At 41.1% G+C, this 7058-nt stretch overlaps 1 pseudogene; it reads left to right on the plus strand.

Annotated features, from left to right (window-relative positions):
• The first annotated feature begins 2132 nt into the window (after positions 1 to 2132).
• LOC148779193 (25S ribosomal RNA) lies at positions 2133 to 3293 on the plus strand (annotated as a pseudogene).
• Positions 3294 to 7058: the final 3765 nt, after the last annotated feature.

The raw sequence follows: 7058 nt of genomic DNA on the forward strand, positions 1-7058 counted from the left end.
TCTATGATATGTTTTGTGTTGTGACAAAAGAGTAAGCATTGTTGCTGGATTTATTGAAAGTTTCAACAAAAAATTGGTAAGTATTACTCCAATGATACTAGTAAGGCTATAAAATTATTGTTTAATGGCTTTAATATATTTATACAATTGCTGCAAATCGTAATCTTATATTGTGCCATCTTTACATATCCTATTTTTTTCATTATTTTTTAACCAAATCCGAAATATTCACGATTCTATAACTCATCTTTTTTTTTTGGCGATCTACATTTTTTATCCGATTTTTTTCTCCAACTTTTTGAAATAAAATGGATGTATTATAGATATTTTGGTCGTCCAATATTTTATTATACCCTGACTTTCTAATCATGTTTGGAGGTTAGCTTTGAATTTAATTGGCATTTGCATATAACCATAACTGTGACGTCATTAGTTTGAGTGGTGATGGTTAGAATCATAGTTATTGGTAGCAAGAGTGGAACGGGAGCGGGACGAGTTCTAACGAGGATAAAAGTAGTGGATCGATATCCTATATGAAGAGGGAGCGCGTTCCCAATACAGCGAGATCTAGATCCTTACTTATTGGGTATGCGGTCCAAGTACAATAAGATGGCATTCCCATATTCAATAGGATCGTACTCCCATCTCATTTGAAGTTGAGTTACGTACCATATCTAACAATGACCGCGTTCTTATTTACAAAGGATTGAGCTCTATTCAAGGACGGATCACATTATGTGCATCGAATGTAAATAATTTATTTAAAATTGCAAAAAAAATTATTGCCTTTGGAATAACAATAATCTCAAATTAAAAGTAGTACTTTAGATAATCTAATGTAAAGTTAATGTTGGTGATCGTGAAAGCCAAGACCAAGCCACTTTATTTTTTAAGGGGGAATTTATGAGGAGATGGTTTGCATGACCCTATTATATGTTTACTCACTCATGAAAAAATCTTATTTTAAAGATGGAGTTCTATGGACACAGGTATCAACTCCTAAAATTCAGGGATTGAGGATCTTATTTGTTCGGGAACATGCATCATGCAATGGTGGGATCGAGATCCTTTGTTCATAGTATCGAGTACCCTACAATTGGGAGCAGATCCTGAAAAAAATGAATAGAGTTTTGGTCGAGATCCTGGTCATGAAACGCCGTAGCTGAATTCTGAAGAGGGAGCGCTTCCCTGTTGGAGCTCTCTCGATAACTATGGTTAGAATAGGTTTTACCAAATATAATACTAGCTCAAATGGGTTTTCACATGCTCAAACCTTTGAATTTTTCACATTCGTTTGCTATTTAAGTGTTAATAGTGGAGAGCTAAGTTTATGTCAAAATATTTGTAGGAAACTCAAACTGCTTGCGCACATTATTTTCCCAATCCAAAATATATGGACAATTCTCACAACATCATCGTCAATCTGTTGATAGGATAGTGATAATCTTATATTGTGGTTTTTTATATATGCTCTATTTTTACCCTATTATTTGAAGCCCAATCCGAAACATTCACGATTCTTTAACTTAACTAATTATGGCAAGCCGTATTTTTTATCAGATATTTTGCCTGCAACTTTTTGGAGTGAAATCGATTTATTACCAATATTTTGATTTGTTGATAAATTTAAGGGACAAGAATGATTGTGACCTCCATGTATGACAGATAAATGGTCTCTGTATAGACAATCCCTATTATTATTCCCTGCCTTACTAACTAGGATGTCTGATAAGGAGTAGCCAATATGAAACATATTTAGGCCTCTAATTTTTTGTTCTATTCTTTTTTAAATCTACGATCATGGAGTTTTAGCTGTAGTCCTTAGTCCATATTTTGCATAGAACTTGTTTGGAGAAGTGACAAAAACGATAGCAATGTACCCATAATCAAATAAATCGTCATTACATTAATTTCACTTGCTTAATGACTCGTGTAGTCGCAAAATGCAATGAATTGAAGGTTTCTAAATCTTGGAACCAGAAAAACAAACTTCCAATTAATTATGATCGCATCCTAGTTTTTTGGGTTCCTCATATCACTCTTTTTGCACATTTCCATAATCCTTCAACAACTAAAAACTCCCAAGCACTCCCCACTCGACTGGCCTCTTTCTCCTTCGACATATAAACAAAATCTAGAAATCTTAAAATCACTAACTATTTGTAACTGCCCATTGATGTTAATTTTTAGAGCATTCTCGGTGAATAAATCCTCAACTGCCTCAAATGTGCGATGGTCCTGAGCGGGGCGAGGCCAGAGGAAACTTTGATGGAGGCCCGCAACGAAACTGACGTGCAAATCGTTCCTTTAACTTGGGTATGGGTGCAAAAGACTATCGAACTGTCTAGTTGGTTCCCTCCAAAGTTTCCTTCAAGATAGCTGGAGCCCGTAAACGAGTTCTATCAAGTAAAGCCAATGATTAGAGGCATTGGGGGAGGCATTGGGGGCGCAATGCCCTCGACCTGTTCTCAAACTTTAAATAGGTAGGAACGAGTGGCTGCTCCGTCGAGTCACTCCACAGAATCGAGCGCTCCAAGTGTGCCATTTTTGGTAAGCAGAACTGGCGATGCGGGATGAATCGAAAGCCGGGATACGGTGCCGAATTACGCGCTAACCCAAAACCCACAAAGGATGTTGGTTGATTAAGAAGCAGGACGGTGGTCATGGAAGTCGAAATCCACTAAGAAGTGTGTAACAACTCACCGGCCAAATCAACTAGCCCCGAAATGGATGGCATTGAAGTGTGCAACCCACACTCGGCCGTCAGGGCGATTGCCATGCCCCGATGAGTAGGAGGGCACGACAGTTGCTGTGAAACCTGGGGCACGAGCCCTAGCGGAGCAGCCGTCGATGCAGATCTTGGTGGTAGTAGTAAATATTCAAATGAGAACTTTGAATGCCAAAGTGGGAAAGGTTCCATGCGAACGGCAGTTGCACATGGGTTAGTTGATCCTAAGAGTCGGGGGAAGCCCATCCGAGAGCACTGCTAGCATGAGCTTCGACAGGAAATCGGGTTAAAATTCCTGAACCGGGACATGGCGGCAGACGACAACGTTAGGGAGTCCAAAGACGTCGTCGAGGGCTTCGAGAAGAGTTATCTTTTATGTTTAACAACCTGCCCACCCTGGAAATGGCTCAGCTGGAGGTAGGGTCCAGAGGCTGGAAGTGCACCGCAAATTGCGTGGTATCCGGTGTGACTCCGGCGGCCCATGAAAATATGGAGGACCGAGTGCCGCGCACGCCCTGTCGTACTCATAACCACATCAGGTCTCCAAGATGAACAACCTCTGGTCGATGGAACAATGTAGGCAAGGAAGTCGGCAAAATGGATCCATAACTTCGGGAAAAGGATTGACTTTGAGGGATGGGCTCAGGGGTCCCCGCCTCGAACCCGTCGGTTGTCGGCGAACTGCTCGAGCTGCTCCCACGGAGAGAGCGGGTCGCCGCGTGCCGGCCGGGGACAAACAGGGAACGGCCCGCTTGGGGGCCTTCCCCTACCATCGAACAGCTGACTCAGAATTGGTACAAACAAGGGGAATCCGACTGTTTAATTAAAACAAAGCATTGCGATGGTCCATGCGGATGTTGACGCAATGTGATTTATGCCCAGTGCTCTGAATGTCAAAGTAAAGAAATTCAACCAAGTGGGAGTAACTATGACTCTCTTAAGGGAGCCAAATGCCTCGTCATCTAATTAGTGACGCGCATGAATGGATTAACGAGATTCCCATTGTCCTTGTCTACTATCTAGCGAAACCACAGCCAAGGGAACGGGCTTGGCAGAATAAGCAGGGAAAGAAGACCCTTTTGAGCTTGACTCTAGTCCGACTTTGTGAAATGACTTGAGATGTGTATGATAAGTGGGAGCTGCCCCCAGTGGCACAAGTGAAATACCACTACTTTTAACACTAATTTAGTTATTCCGTGAGTTGGAGGTGGGGCATCACCCCTCGTTTTGGCTCCAAGGCTCGCCCTCGGCGGGCTGATCCGGGTGGATGACATTGTCAGGTGGGGAGTTAGGCTGGGGCGGCACATCTATTAAAAGATAACACAGGTGTCCTAAGATGAGCTCAACAAGAACATAAATCTCGTGTGGAACAAAAGGGTAAAACTTCATTTGATTCTGATTTCCAGTACGAATACGAACCATTAAAGCGTGGCCTATCAATCCTTCAAACCTTCGGGGCCTTCGAATACTATTCGGGTCTGAGGTCGGGTCATACCCAAACCGTTGCTGACCCTAATTGAAACCTCTTCTAATAAAATTTTTAGGAGTTTCTTAATTTGGTGGTTTAGAAACTCACCTGCATAAAAACTTTTTCCACCCGTAAAACGGGTCTTTTATGGAGGCTAAGTCGCAAGTATGCCCACCAAATAGTAGGTATAATTTAACAAGTGTAATGGGGTGGCCACGAAGTAAACAAAAAGTGAGATTATTCCCATGCGATTCTCGATCTTCGATGGAGGTGTCTGCCTTGTCACCGCATCCAGACAAAAACTTTCGCGAAGTAAGCATGCATGATTGAGCTCGATGCTTTTCTTTTTGGAGGTGAGAGAACACCACTCTCTCTCTTTCTCTCATGTTTTTTTGGGTCGATACTCTCTCTATCTCTCTCATGTGCTGCTTTCTCTCATACTTTCATGGGGAGATATGCTTTTGGTTCCCTTTCTTTCTAAGCGTGTGCTACTTTTAGTTGCACCTCTCCCGCCCCCCCATTCTCTCTCTCTCTCTCAGTCACGCAGTCTTTGAAAAATCGAACCGGCCCCGGCAACCGGTTGCGGCTGGTTCTGAATAATTGATAAAGCGAATGGTTGAACCGATTTAATTGGACAAGTCTCAGCCTATTAAAAAGTATTAAAAAAATACAAAAAAATCTAAAATTATGAAAAGTATATTTAAATTATGATTAAACAAAACACATCCAAATGAAATTGAAAATTAGCAAAAAAAAAAAATAAATAAAAGATTTGTATGCAGGGGTATTTTTGAAAATTTTCAATAGAGGTGAAAAAAATGTAAAAATAAATATTAATAACCAAAACACTTCAATATTTGCCAAAATGATAAAAAAAAAAATTAAAAAAATACATTACAAATAAATCCCTTATTTTTTTGGGTTTTATATAATTATTATTTTATTTTTTTTAAATACCCGACTGGATTACCAACACCAGTCAAAACTAGAACAAGCTAGTGCCCGGAACCAATTCAACCAACTGATTCTGAATTGCATTGACCGATATTGCAAACAAGCTCTCTCCTCATTATGCTTCTCTCTCTCTCACTTCCAGTTCAGACTGTAACACACCTCCACCTTCCCTGAGGGAAAGAGGAGTCATCACTCAAATGGCCTTCTTTTCGCTTTCCCTACTATTTCAATACAAAGTGGTGGGGCTCCATGAACCCTTTAGGCAAATAAGTTCAAAATTTCTTTTTGGCACATAAAAAGAAGTCATATTATAAAGTTAGGGAATAATTTGAGATATAATATAGTCTCTTTGATGGTTAAGGTAAGAATGATTCGAGGATGTAAATATACATGTGCGAGGATAAAAAAAGGATGTTTTGGGGGAATGGAATTAATGTGAGACAACTGGGAAGAGTATGTTGGAAATAGTACAAACATGGGTGTCTCCTTGTCCACCACCACTCTTCACAAGTTTGCTCAATGACCCCCTCGGGAGTTCAAGGGTTGTGGCTAGATGGGTCCTAGGATCTGGTGTGCGTGTGGGTGTGGGTGTGAGAGAGAGGATCTCTTAAGGGGGAGTAGAGAGAGATTGTAGAGCTGAAAATGGGCGGGGTGGCTCGGCCTGGTCCGACCAGCTTAGCCCTAAAAAATTAGGGTATGAGCCATAAAACGTGGCCCAAGAGCTTGGCCAAGGCCTAGGCCAACTCCATTCTGCCTGGCCTGGCTTGGCTTGGCTTGACTCCTATTTTTCTTTTTTTTTATTTTATTTTTTTGATTTTATTTGACCCGACTAGCCTTGGCCCTATCTACCCTAGGCCACCCCTTTGGAGATTAGGGCCAAGACCAGGCTTGGACTAGCCCTATATGGACTAGGGCTTGGCTAGTTGAAAGCCTTAGGGCTGACATCAAGCCGGGTAGCTAGACCCTAAAAAAGTAAGGCATAGGCCACAAACTATGACTCGGTTGGCTTTTTCTTGTAGAAATTTATGTACGGACTGGGTTTTTTTTATTGTTATAACGAAATGGCCTTAAAATAAACCGTTATTAACCGGAAGGATGGATCCTTGAATTTTTTATTTTTTATCAAGTTTGCCCTCGGTCCGATTTTTGAACCATCGGACCGCTAATTTTTTTTTTCAAACATGGCTATGTAAGATTTGGACCGTCTTTTTTTTTGGTTTGAAAACACGATCCGATGATTCGAATATCAGCCCGCCTTCTAGTCAATTTTTTTTAATTAAAACAAGAGGTCCGATGTTTAAACCATTCGACCGCCTTCGGTTGAATTTTTCTAAGTAAATAATACGGTCCGATAATTCGAATATCGGACTGCTTGGTTTAGCTAAAAAAAAAAAAAAAAAGCGGTCCGATGTTCAAACCATTAGACTGCATCAAATCATTTGGAATTTCCCATATTTTTTAATAATTGCTTCCCTTTTTATTTTTATTTTCATTTGTTTTTGTCCAGTTGCTGGCCCGCCCAAATAGGCTCTAGGCCAGATAGGCCCAGCACTACGGACACGGGCCGGCCAGGCCCAGCCCCTTGCCACCATTAGAAAACCTCAAGAGAGAAATATATTTGAGTGGAGAGAGAAAGAAAAGAGATAAAATAAAGGAGAGGGAGAGAATAAAAAGAAGTCTCAGGTGGAGGGGGAGAGAGAGGTAGACGAATAAAGAGAGGAGAGAGGCGAAACAGATTAGGAAATTAAGGGATGAAGAAAGGGAGAGGGAAATAAGAGAGAGAGAGAGAGAGGTGGAATCTGGAAAGAGAGAGAGAGAGGCGTGGGTAAAGCAGGGGATTAAGGCATGCGAGTTGCACCACCGAGTGATGATGAGAGCGATAAGAAAAAAAAAAGAAAAGAAAAGTAA

This window comes from Amborella trichopoda, chromosome 13 (assembly GCF_054954075.1).
Source record: "Amborella trichopoda isolate Santa Cruz 75 chromosome 13, AtrichopodaSantaCruz75HAP2 v2.0, whole genome shotgun sequence".
NCBI classification, from domain to species: Eukaryota; Viridiplantae; Streptophyta; class Magnoliopsida; order Amborellales; family Amborellaceae; genus Amborella; species Amborella trichopoda.